The following is a 14,764-nucleotide window of genomic DNA, read 5'->3' as shown; positions in this document are numbered from 1 at the left end:
TAGATCCTTTTGTTTAATAAGGGGCCATGAAGATTGATCGCACTCAGCACACTGTGTAGATGATGTGGGGCAAATCGAAAGACAAGACGCAGGCCTTGCCCTGCAGCACTTCCGTGTATGGTTTAAAAAAAAAAAAAAAAACAGCAACGAACTGCCAAACAGCAAATGCAGTGCTGGAAATCAAGTACCCCAGGTTCCCTTGTACCTTATAGCATGGTTTTCAATGTACGTCACTTTATCTGCCATAAAGTTTGAATATAATTTTTTGAATTCCTGATGAATACATCACCTTTTTCAGAGTATGCTCAATTTTTTTCTTAACAAAGCTATTTAACAATAGTTTTCATTAGGGTTATTCATTTTTTGTTATATCCCTCTATTTTTTACTATTTTTAGGAGCTTAGCAATTATGTAGAGTGAGGTCCAGGGACACAACCGAATCTCTTTGAAACACTAGGGCCCCCAGGAGAAGTCTGTATGAGTAGATGGTTTTTCCTGTGATTTAGCTGCCATACACCCAGAAAGACATAAGATGCTCCCTCCTCCTATTTTAACCAGTTATCTACTCTAACAGAAGAAATAATTACAAAATATATCATATAATATGAAAGTTGTTTACATATAATATGAAAGTTGTTTACAGTTTACACCTGAGCATTTCCAAGCCAAACTCTTCAACACACACACACACACACACACACACAGTGCTTTAGAAAATAAACGCATAATTTGACTTTCACCTTTTTCTTGTGGGTGGGCAGGTATCAGAGAAAACACAGTATTATCTTCCAGTGACAACATTAAGACATTCCAGAAAGGCACAAGGTGATAGAAAAAATCTGTATACGTGCAATTGAAGGGGAAAAAAAAATCTACATACTAATCACCAAGAGTTGCTGACAAAGTTCAAGATTTGGAAATGAGTCAAGAGATCTTGGTTTTGGCTTGGGTCTGCATTTCGTTATTAGGTCATTTAATCTCTCTGGAAAGATTTCTTCAGTTGCAGAATTGGATAACATAGCCTGCCTCACAGCGTTCCTGAGAAGGTAAAATGAGTAATATATATTCACCGTCTAACCCCAGTTCTTCAAACTTGGTTACATAGCAACTCATCTGAGGAGTTTTAGGAAATGCAGAGGCCTAGATCCCACTCCCAGAAATCTGATTTAATTGGCTGGTGGGGATTTTTTAAAAATCTCCCCAAGCAATCCTAAAGGACAGACAAGTTTGAAAACCATTGGTCTATAATAATGCCAGACACATAGTAGGTATTCAATTAGAGTTAATGATATACCTTCATAGGAACTTTGTAAACTCAGAAACACTACCTGGAGGATGCTACTTAGGTCAATTTAGTTCATGTAAATTCAGGGGATCTCAGAACCACCAAATAAAACAAATCTTAAAAGTAGTCCAAAAGTTTAGCAATAATTTTTCCAAATCCAAATTCCCATTGTATTTTGGCTTCCTTTTATCAAAGAAAGAAATTCTTATGAAAGAAAGGAAAACATAAATTTCCCTGATATTTTTCATTGAGGTATATTTTATATACAGATCAATGTATAAATATAAATAAATATAAATAAATATATATATAATATATATATTAATAAATATATATATAATATATGTATTATATATATATACTCAAGGAACTATTACAGAGACTAAGAGATAGAGTAGGAAAATGTATCTATGAATCTGAAATAAAATATTAATTTTTTCAATATATGTCCCATAAATGTCACTGCAATGTCAGTTTGTCTCGGGGTTTTCCTAAATATCTTATTATATGGGATATTTATTTTATGCATAGTTAAGAAAGTCAAACATCAGCAAGAGAAAAGATAAAGAAAGCTTCCAGTAGAAATGGGTATATCAAAGGACGAGATAAAAAAATTATTCAAAACAAATGGTAAAGTTGAAAAAACAGGCTTGAAAACAATATAAACAATGAGTCACGAGACAGTCAACAACATTTATTGGGCACCCAGTGTGTGCTCAGTTGTACAGGAAGAAACTGGGTGGATTACAGAAATACCTACCATATGAGGTCCACAGATACCCAGTAACTTAAAAATGAGATGAATCCAACCAAACAATTTCAAAGATAGTCTAAATGGACCCTACACAAAAATCAAAATTAACTGAATGCTTACCTAGTTATCAATAAGTGTGCAAGTGTTTCACGTAGGCAATCACCCATAAACACTATTCTTTTTTGGAATACTTTCTATGAAATCATACATTTATAGAAATTACCAAATAATTTATCTCAAAAACAAATTGAAACTCCAAAACCATGCCCAGGACTCACTCGCTGCTCCATTCATTCTGTGCACAGACCTCTTCCCAGTAAATAATAAATGTCATTAGCCTTTGGGCTCAGAATCAGCTACTGAAAACTTCTTTTTCACTTTGTATTTGTTGCCTTGCAGGTAATGTGTATGGGAGTCAGAGGAGTTTATGAAAATTAGTCCAAAAGGGCGATAAAAATTTGACTGACACTACAATTTAAAAATTCAAAAATGATTAACAAAAACATGGGGAGAGAGAACAAAACTTCTTAGGGCTCTGTCTCCTTTGTCACATAAAAATTAAATAAGTATAAACCTAATTGTAAAGAAATTATAGTTCTGCTTTTTCAAGAGGTCAAATACTTACAAACATTCAAATAAAAAGTTACTGCTTAATTTTTTTAAATATATATTTTTAAACTGTTTAGATTTTATTTTATTTTATTTTATTTATTTATTTTTTAAGGAGGACGCAGCTCACCGTGGCCCATGCGGGGATCGAACCAGCAACCTTGCTGTTATTAGCACCATGCTCTTACCAACTGAGCTAACCGGCCACCCCTACTAACTAAATTTAAGACAAAAGTTATCCATAGATTATTTTATATTATGTTCTCTGAAACACTAAAATAACAAATATAAAAAAAAATTTTTTTTCACCACAAGGGAAGTTTAAAAGTTAGTATTTTCAACCAAAATTTTCTTCAGTAGGTAAATGAACAAATAAACTACGGTACATTCCGAAAATGGCGTACTTTTCAGTGCTAAAAAGAAATTAGCTACCAACCCATGAAAAACCATGGAGGAAACTCAAATGCATATTACTAAATGCAAGAAGCCAATCTGAAAATGCTACATATTATATTATACTATATTATTCCAACTATATTCTGGAAAAGGCAAAAGTTGGGCGACAATAAAAAGATCAGTGGTTGCCAAGAGTTGAGGTAGTGGGGAGAGGGATGAATCAATGCAGCACAGAGGATTTTTAGAGCAGTGAAAATACTCACCATGATACTATAATGATTAACATGTGACCTGATGCATTTGTCCAAACCCATAGAATGTACAACATCAAGTGTGATTCCTACTGCAATCTATGAACTTTGGGTGATTATGACGTGTCAGTGTAGGTTCATCAGTTGTGACAAACGCACCATTCTGGTGGGGGACGAGATAATGGTAGAGGCTTATGCATGCGAGGGGCCCAGGGTGCATATGGAAAATCTCGACGCCTTCTACTTAATTTTGCTGTGAATCTAAAACTGCTCTTTAAAAAATTGTCTTTAAAAAATTGTTCTTCAGTTGAATCGTTTTCCAATTTTCTAAAGCATACTTGATTAGAAACTAAAAATCATTAAATGTGGATATTAAAATATATGTACATATTCATATTAAATAGTGGGTATGTATATGTCAGCCAAGCAAGCCCACTGGTTGATTAACCAACCATAAAAAGAAAGCAAAAGTTGCTTTCAAGTCACGATCTCAATAATCTACTCTCAAATATGTACTTTGGTAAATATTAAACAGCATTTAATCATTAGTCTCTGTTAAAGTCTTAAATCTATGTTGGAAAGTGGTGTTATGTTGGAGTAAACCATATTCAAGCATAACATTCAGTCTATACTGATAAAGAAAAGCCCTTGAAATTAATTTTCCAAACTAACTTTCCTAACAACAGATTTTGTCACATATTGGGCTAGAATAACTACTTGGAAATAGTGTCTCCAAGTTTAGAAATACTGAAACCTAAAATTGATCTAAATGTTAAACATAAACTTATATTAATAAAATGTTCAGATCAAAACAGGAGAAAATCTTTAGGACAAGGCTTAGGCCAAAGGTTCTTACACATGACATCAAAGACACAATCCAGAAAAGATTTTTAAAATACTGAAAAATTGGACTTCATCAAAAATTAAATATTTTTGCTCTGTGGAAGATCCTGCTAAGAGAATGAAAAGACAAACCACAGACTAGGAAAAAAAAATATTTGCAGGTCACATATCCAACAAAGACTTATATCCAGAATATACAAAGTCCTCTAAACAGTAAGAAAATAAAGCATCCAATTATAAAATAGGCAAAAGGCTTGAAACTTTACCAAAGAGGATATAAGAATGGCAAACAGGCACATGAAAAGATGTTCCACATCATTATTCATTAGGAAAATGTAAACTAGAGCTATGATAAGATACCACTACACAGCTCAATCACAAACTACTGATAATATCAAGTGCTGACGAGAATGTGGAAGAACTGGATCTACCATATGTGGCTTTATGTATGAGAATGCAGAATGGTACAGCCACTTTGGGAAATAGTTTGGCAGTGTAATGTAACGCTCAACATTTACATACCATATGACCCAGCAGTCTACTTCTGGGTATTTACGTGACAAAAATGAAAACTTATGTTCACATAAAACTTGTACGTGAATATATTCTTCATAATGACCACAAACTGGAAACAACCCCACTGTGCTTCAATGGAAGAATGAATAAACAAACTGTGGTGCATTCATTCAGTGGAGTATTACTCAGCCATAAAAAGCAATGGAATGTTGACATACTTCACATCTTGGATGATCTCAAGGGAATGATGTTGTGTGAAGAAAAAAGCCCATCTCAAAGGGTTACATACTGTATGGCTCTATTTGTATAAGAGTCCCAAAGTGACAAATTTATAGTCAGAAAACAGACCACTGGCTGCAGGGTTGGAGGCAGGGCGTGACGCGTAAGGGAGTTCCTTTGTGGTGATACAATAGTTTTGTAGTATGATTATGGTGCTGTCACCCAAATCTGCACATGTAACAAACTTTCACAGAATTGTAACTCTACATAAACAAGTAACTACAATAGTAAAGAATGCGTGCAAAACCTGACAAAATCTGGAAAGGTCTGTACGTGACTTTATATAGTATTGTACCAATGTCAAGTCACTGGTTTTAATAATGCTACGGTTATGTAAGACAGTACTATTGGGGAAAGCTTGGGGGAACGGCACAGGGAAACTGTACTATTTTTGCAACTTCTTCCAAATCAATCTATTTCAAAATTTCCAAATTACAATAAAAACATATCTAAGGTAGCAATTCTCAAAATTCGATGGGTATTAGAATCTCCTATGGGACTTGTTTCTAATACAGATTTACCTGGGTTGGCTCCATGTTGTACCTATTTAAATAGAATCAGCGTATGGGGTCTAGGTGATATATACTGGTGATCCAGTACATTACAGTTTGAGAACCACTGGAGTAAAATAAAGGCAAAGGTATTAGAAGGAAAAATGATTATCCCCGTTAGTATGTATTGTTCTATTTAATGGCTAGTTACTAAAGAAGTCCTACCTACATAAAACCTCATTTACAGACTATATAACTGAGCCAAGAGGTGCTCATTTATATACACAGTGAAAGGCATGCAAATAAATCCTTGATCTATTTAAAAAATGCAAATGCCTTTATTCGTAATATATCAGTACATAGTGAAAATGCTGATATAAGAAAAACACCTATGTTATTAAAACAAAGGCTCGTAGGGAAAACATATCCTTAATGAGAATCAAGGGTCACATTTTTTAAATGTCTATTAAAGGTCCTCACCTGTGCTTCTATGTAAAAGAATTATTGTTGACAAATCAATCTCTCTCTCTCTCTCTCTCTCTCTCTCTCTCTCTCTCTCTCTCTCTCTTTCTCTCTCTCTCTCTCTCTCTCTCACACACACACACACACACACACACACACACACACACACACACACACACACACACATATATACCATCAAGGCATTTGACTTAAAGCTTCTTTTGTTAGAAAAAGGTAATTAAAAGGTCAACCTAGATAGTATTCCATACACGACATTGTAAGAGTTAAAACCCAAGAAGTCCACAAAGACCTCCCTCAATTATTCCCAACTAAGAAACCATTCACAGAAATAGCTAAGAATGGCCCATTTTAAACCCCAGGCCCATGGTTTCACATTTATGTTGGGTGTCTCTATGCCAAGCACCTACTAGGTCTTGTTCACCTTTCCTCAGAGAGGAATGAATCAGTTTCCCACTGTCTCCGATCCATTTTATTACTAAAAAAAAATGTAGCAATGTAACTGAAAATAATTCAAGTCTTAGAACACTATTTCTGAAAGACTGCTAATCTCTATCTTAAACAGTTGCTACAAGCTCTTAAATGCTAGCTCAATTTCTCTCTGCTCTGTGGAAAAATAAATTCTTTTGGATGAAAAATTAGTCATTTTCTCATTAGGCTAAATAGTTAAGCTGTTCAATATATATATAATAGCTTCAAGGGAATCCATGATCATAGGCTTAATCCTTCTCTACAGGGCTTTCTAACCTGACCATCCACGCTCCTTGGCTGCAGGTGACAATGCAAACCACCCAACTGGCAAAAACGAGCATCACTGGGCAAAATAAAAGCCAAAAGAGTATGCATGTTTCAACAACGACAAGTCAACAAGTGTGAACAATGACAACTTAAAAAGTACTTTCAATGTAAGTTTGGCCAGTATTGCCATATTCTCTACCATGGATGAAACCCAATCCAATATACAGTATCCTGAGCAAAGCAGGAGGGGAAGTGGGGAGCCAGGGAAAGAGGATTATATCATGAGACAGTAGACTTGCGTTGCAGTATCAACACAGCACACACTGAGTCTCAGCTGTCTCACTTAATTAATATGCTAAATGCACAGTCTATTACATAAGAACAAAACAGCTAGCTTGGTAAAAGTATCTGGTTGTTTTAAACTGTCTACATTTATGAAGATGGCATGAAGCAGGGGTCAGCTATCTATGGCCTGCAGGCTAAATTCAGCCCATCACTCATTTTTAAAAAAAGTTTTACTGGAATACTGACTCACTCCTTTGTTTATATATTATCTACAGATGCTTTCATGCAGCAACAGCAGAGTTTGAACAGTTGTGACAGAGATTATAGGGCCCACAAAGTCTAAAATATGTATTATCTGACTCTTTACAGGAAAAGCTAGCTGATCGCTGGCATAAAGGGTCAGAGCTCTGATGACAAAGTAATTCCGCAATTTAAAAATCCTTGATAATATAAAGAGATACATTACTCACCTATCCTATTTGAAAAAAACATCAAAGTTTGACAACATACTCTATTGGTGAGAAAGGGAAAATAAGCATTCTCATACATTTTAGGTGGGAGGGCAAAAAGGAGGAATTTTCCCGATGGGGGAAAAATTTGCCAGTATCTAACAAAATCAAATATTTCATTACCCTGTAACCTAGTAATACTACTGGGTACTATCCCAAAGACACAGCAGCTAAAACTATTAGAGCTATACGTAACATTATTCCTTGTAACATTACTTTTAATAGCAGAAGACAAGAAATAAAGCAAATATCAGTGAATTATGAACTATGTCAAATTATAGTATAATATATCTACTGCATAAATGGAATATTACAGGCAAGAAAAAGAATGAGAAGTGAGATTTTTGTGCACTATGTAATATAGTTTTGTCTTTAAACCACGTGAATGTTTTTCAAAGAGGTTTTCTGTTTTGTACATCCCTAGTGGGATAAGACGAATAGAAATACAAAGAATTCTGTATGTCGATTTTGAAAACTGTATCCAGTGGTCTTGCCATTAGTAACTAATGGTAAGAAACCATTCACAACTAAGAAACCATTCACAGAAATAGCTAAGAATGGCCCATTTTAAACCCCAGGCCCATGGTTTCTGAACTGAAAATAATTCTGAAAAATATTAACAGTTATTTTGAAACTATTATGGGTTCATGGTAAGATAAAGCAAATAAGTATATTTATACCATTAGAAACAGACTTTTTTTTTACAGGAAAAGAGATACATGTATAAGATCAAAGGAGTTAAATAAAAACCCTGTGATCTTAAATTTGATTGACAATATTAGTATAACATGATTTTCTTTCAAAAATGTACATTATCCAGTTGTCCTCTGAAAAGTAATCATCAATTAGCAATGAGCATGTATTTATGGTCTGCAAATACATTTTCCACCAAAGAAACCAGGGTGCTTTGCGAAAATGCCTGACTCCGGGTGTGGGCCAGGGAGCATAAAAGATCTTTCTAGCAAACGGGATGTTCTAGGATCAGAGGCGCTACCACAGACTAATGAAGTCAAGTCAAAAGGACTCAGGAGGCAGTTGGAAGGGGTTCTCACCAGCCTGACATGAAACAATTTGAACATCAAAAGAATAACTACATTGAAATACGTAAAATTTGTAAAACATCCATGAGGTCTTAATGATAATAATAAACTAAACAGCCACCATTGAATGTTGTCAGGACACCACTTAGTACTCTGAAAATTTAGGGAAAGAATAAAGCATTTATGCTGCCTGAAACAGAGTTCCTACAGAAATAAAATATTTGATGAGCAAAATGTTTAAGAATTCCAGCTAATAAACTACAGGAGGAATAAAAGAATTAGATAATTATTGATTTCAACTCATAATCAAAAATGGCTTTAAGCAACTATTCATTAATGGTCTCTAAACTAAGAGGTAAAAAGCTGTTGGAGAATGTAATTTTAGAAGGATCAGATGGACACCACCTGAACGTACCTTTCAAATTTAGCATCACTAAATATTGGACAGGTATCCGGTGCTTTGTGATGTGCTGCGACAAAAAGTACACAGTACCACTTATGAAGGATTCTTGTCTAAAACATTTAATCTGATTCTAATCAAGGAACTATGGGGAATTGAAAAACAATATAAATACCATCACAAGAAAGTAATTAGCAAAATCCAGAATGTAGATAGTCTACAAGACTAATAACCTAGTTAATTCAACAAATTGACAATGTGGTTTTGGAAAACGGGGTGGGAGGTGGGAGTGGGTCAAGAACTAATATAGAATGAGCAACATAAGTGGCATAATCCAAAGTAATGCATAAAACGGAATCCAATGTGTATAGTGACTGAGAAACTGAAACAAAAACTGGGTACTAGATGATATTTAGAAGGAACTGTTAAGTTTGTTAGATATAACACCACAGAAGGTACATTTCAAAACAAAAGTCCTTATCAGTTACAGACATATGACAAAATTTTTATGAGTAAAATGGCTATAAGTGAGATTTTTCTTAAAAAGAAAAAAGGGTAAGAAAGTGGAGGAAGGGAAGCAGATATGTAACGCAAGACTGGCAAAAGGTTAGTAGTGCGTTTTGAAGCTGGTGATGAGTAATAAATACTGAGAAATACTGAGATTACTAATGTAAAAAAAAATCTCATGTTCTATGCTACATATCAACAGAACAATGATACAAAAGAAATTACTAAGGGTAATCAAAATATATATTTAGAATAAATATATTTAAGATCAAATATATATTGATCTCCTAAATGAAGGTCACTTCTGCCTTTCATATGTAAAACGAGGGGTTATGCTGAAATATTTGTGAAGTTTCTTCCACTCTAATATTACTAGTAAGTGCTTCACATAAGAAAAGATCATCATTTTTCTTTCTAATATCTTTGCCCTAACCTTAGCAGATCTCCAGTCCTAGACAATCATTAATTTACTTTCTGTCTCTATAGATGTGCCTATTTGGACATTTCATATAAATGGAGTCATACAACATATGTCCTTTTGTGCCTGGATTCTCTGACTATAATGCTTCTGAGTTTCATCTATGTTGTAGCATGTATCTGTACTTTGTTACTTTTTATTATGCAACAGTATTCCATTGTATGTGACTAAATCACCTTTCATTTATCCATTCAGCAGTTGATGGACACTGGCGTTATTTCCACTTTTTGGCTACTGTGAATAATGCTACTACAAATATTCACATGAAAGTCCCTGCACACACCCATTTTTGGTATGTCATTCTTATTAAGACTTCACAACAAAACTAATACAACGTGTTCCCAGTATTCAGGGTAATTCTTCCCACTTCCATCCAAACACATGGAAATAGTTTAAAGCCATAATTCCCCAAACTTTTTTTGAAGCCACTGACATTAAAAATTACAACATACTCATGAAAGACCAATAGATATTCAAGAATTATAAGTCACACAAATTATACAAAATCAACCTCAGACACAAATTATCCAAGAAACATACGATTATGATTAAAACAGCTTAAGAACCATTAAGACTGCTTTTCCATTAAGCCATTCTTCTTTCAAATACAGCCCAATGGATTAGTATATACATTAAATATACAAGAAATATAATCAAACATATTTAAGACAATATACAAAATAGCACTTATTGAATAAACAACATATATAACAAAGAAAGAGGTAGTGTGTGTAATGAAAACACAACACAACTGCATTTAACTTATGTGCTATTTTCACTACCAAAACACAAAAAAGATGGGATTCCACCAAAAGTGGTACTTACGCAACAATGCAAAGTTCAAAAGTGTACTTTTAAACTCACACTTAAAACTGCATCAACGTTTTCAGTATTTTTCTTACATATTTAATAAATTCATTTGAGATAGAGTTCTTAATAGGATATAAATAGAATGGACATTAACATTATCTTACAGAAAACTTTGAGAAAAATGATTTAAGAAAATTATCAAAAAAGGAAGGCAACTTTACAAAAACCCGCTAATATTTCTGATCAGAAGGTTATTTAAAAAGTCATTTAAAGTAAGAAATCAAAAGTTCACGTAAACCTTAAACATTTTATTAAAACACACAAATGTAAATTCATTCATTCATTCATCATTGATGTTAAGAGAAAGCTTCATATTTGCAAATGTACCCAATGATTGGTTTACTTCCAATTTTTTTAAGTAAATCGAGGATTTCAAGACACCTGCAAGTAATTTGATTTTTATGATTTCATTTCATTTCATTGTTTAAGGTATCTCATTCAGAGTTCAACAGTACTGTTTTTGGGGGGATGGAGGGCGTGTTGCTCACCAAATATTCTTTCTGATGAAGTATCTAACTTTGCTTTCATAGAAACAACTCTCTTATTGAATTCAAATCATATGTTTATAATATTTAGTTAAATTATTACAATAAATAATTTAAAAACAGGCCTTAACAGGTTAGGAAATAGTCAAAACAAATTTTTGATAAACTATAATAAAAGGCGGGAGCAGGCAATCTAGAAAATGACTTTGGAGCTTCACTGTGCCAAGGACAACCAGCCATTGTGCATGTTTTACTAAGAAACTGGAAATACTATTTCACCTAGTAAGTTAGTTGACAGAACTTTTAGAGCTTCTACAGTATTAGTAGACATCGGATTGCTGGAGAACTTTGATCCATACATTGACAAATCTTTTAAGAAATTGTGGTCCCAAACTTGATTTTTTTTTTATTTCATCCAAATACCTGAAGACCAAGCAAAAAACACACCAGCTACCTCTTAATTCTGTAAGAAAGGTAGCAAAAAAATGAGAATACTATGGATCAGATCACACATTTAGAAATGCTATTAATAATTCTTTCAGTAGAGTCATCATCTAAGCAGTATTAAGATACAAATACATATGTATAGCTCTTCAGAAACCATCATTTGTATCTTTCTATAGAAATAATCCCTTTTATCTGGGGGAGAAATGATCTGGAATTGTCCCATTTCTATTAATTAAATGCTTTCAATCCCATAATATATAAATTAATTTAATAAAAAATTTTTAAAAATCTGTTAAAAAATTTTACTTGTGCCATCAGAACTGAAGTCACAATGAAATTGAAAACCAAATAATATTTATTGACAAAGAATATTGAGAAAGAGATAAAACATCTCTGAAAGAGATGGCATTCCCGTTTCCTTAAATATTTATACATATTTCTTATTTATTGCAAGCACATGACATATAGCAAGCAAAGAAATCTCTGTTTACACACAATATACTTTTCATACAGTGACAACAATGTTCAAACGGTTTATTGTAAATATTCACAATTCTGACTATTGATTAGTTCTGATTAGTTCTAATCAAGGAATGGAAGCTTGCTGAGTCCAGGAATTTTAACTCTCTGATTTAGTACTATACTCTGAAGGATCTAGAATACTTTTTGGTACAAAGAAGATACTTAACAAAATATTGTTGAATAAGTAAATTTTTTCTCTCAGACATACACACACATCAGGTGCTCAGGTGTTTTCCCAATTAAAAAACAAACAAACAAAAACAAAACCTTAATTTCTTAAAAGCACTCTGGAATAGGGCATTTGATGTATTTGGCATGAAATAACAGTTTCTTTTTAGCACTTCACCCTGATTCACAGAAAACAAGAACTTGCATAAGTAATAAATTATTTTCAGTTGTACAAAAATCTGGTTGTCATTAAGCAATGTATAAAAATAACCAACCCACCATTACCGTTCCTAACACCTATATCTCTTTAATAGTTTTCTCTTCTTCCTCAATCTTTCAGTCATTTATCTTTTACTAATATTTTCTCACATAGTTAGACAACTCTCCCAAAGAAATTATATATATATATATATATATATGCGTGTATATATATATATATATACACACACACACACACATACACACACGCACAGACACATACTCTCAATCATCAGCAAATATTTTATATTCCTGTTTGTGAAAACGGTCAAATTATAGATTACTTAAAATGAGTTCACTTAATAGAGTAATTGTGCAGAGTTAAAGGTAATGATAAAGAACTCCGAACCAGGAGGTGAAGAAAGATGAGTTTTCCCACACACACTCCCACACAACAAACACTTACTAAGCACCTACACTGGCTTTGGGTAGAGTGATAAATACAACAGTTCCTGCACTCAAAAAATTAATAGTTAATTATTATACAATTTTACTCAACTACACATAAAAAGCCCCAAATGTTACCTTGTTCTCCCTTTCTGTTCAGTCTGACTGATCAATGAGCACTGGTGAAGCACCCATAATAATATCAATAGTGCCTTTTGCTAAAAGCTACAATGGGCTTGAAGTTATGCATACCTTACAGTTAATTCTTACAACCCTGTGAGATACTGTTATCTGTATTTCACAGCATAAGGAACGAACTCTTGAGAAGATAATTAACTTGTCCTCAGTCACAGTTAGTAAACTGCAGATCTAGGCTTTAAACCCAGGGTAGTTCATTTCCAAGCTCACATTTCCTTTCCCGCATGCCATTCTATTACTGAATTTCCAGCACAGATGAAGCAACAATCCCAGAGGTTAAAATTCTATTTGGAGTGACAAATTAAAAACAAACAAACAACAAAAAAAAAACCATTGCGTGAACTATCCAATAAACACAATAGTATTATTTTCTCTGAAACAACACCTAAAAAAAGAGCACTGACTCACCAGAAGAAAGCCATGAGACATATGTACACTAAAGACTAATTCATCAGAATTATGCTTTAAGATCTATAAAACTATAGTCTTTTTAAACAAAGAAAATCACCCATGCTCTAAAAAAGCAAATTATGTGTCATCTGCCTGGTTTAAGCAACCTAAAATATTATTCCTGGCCCTCCCAACTACCATTTATTTCAGTTCCACAGAAAGGTAACTACTTAGTGCAGAAATACCGTAAAATCCATTGAATTCTTCCCCCTAAGAAACAACAGAAGGAAATGACAAAGAAATATACAGTAGTCTCATTTATGTAAACTTTTCCTGAGGAAATAGGTGGGCCTAGAAACAAAGGCATTTGTAACACGCCAACTACCGGTGGCAACACAGCACAAAATCTTAGCAAAGATTTTGTTCAAAAATAGCTCTTAGAATAGCAAAGCCATTAGAACAACTTTTTTAGCACAAGAATTCTGCTGTAATAGGTGCGGTCCTGCTATTATGAATGCCAAGAAAAAGGAGCTCAAATAAAATAATAACTTGACACACGTGCTTTTAGGGTAACTAAAATAAAAACCAATAGGATATATTTATTGCAATGATATCACAAAAAGATCATTACATTCTACTGTTTGTCCTGACCATTTCACAAACATTATTCATATGTCTTTTGTTTTTTGGGTTTTTTTAAATGTTTTCTTAATCTCCTTCTACTGCTTTTCTTAAGGAAAACTAAAAGAGAAAAAATAAAAACTAGAAAAGATAAAGAATGCTATTTGTATTGTATCTCAAAAGCAAAAATAATCCTTTATTCTAAACATTTTCTCTTTGATGGACTATTGCTTTTTTTCATGAATTTGATGAAATATAATACATGTACACTTCAAGAAATGACAGCTAACTTTGACCAACAACTTAACCTTTTCCCAATTCATGAAAATCGAAAAATCATCTCTATGTGATTCCATAATAACAACTTTCAAAAACAAACAAAACCAAAATGTAACCAGTCATCGATTTAATACTGCATCCAATTTTTTGTTGTTGTTGTTTAAACAAGTTTTAACTGCTTTCAGGAGTTTCTCTTTTGAAAAAAAAAATTAACTTAGGTACATTTTTACAAAAAGTGAAAACTTTTAACAAGTTATCCCAACAGTCACTGATTAGAA

The sequence above is a fragment of the Rhinolophus ferrumequinum genome, chromosome 8, assembly GCF_004115265.2.
Source record: "Rhinolophus ferrumequinum isolate MPI-CBG mRhiFer1 chromosome 8, mRhiFer1_v1.p, whole genome shotgun sequence".
NCBI classification, from domain to species: Eukaryota; Metazoa; Chordata; class Mammalia; order Chiroptera; family Rhinolophidae; genus Rhinolophus; species Rhinolophus ferrumequinum.
Note: the sequence above shows the minus strand (reverse complement) of the source record.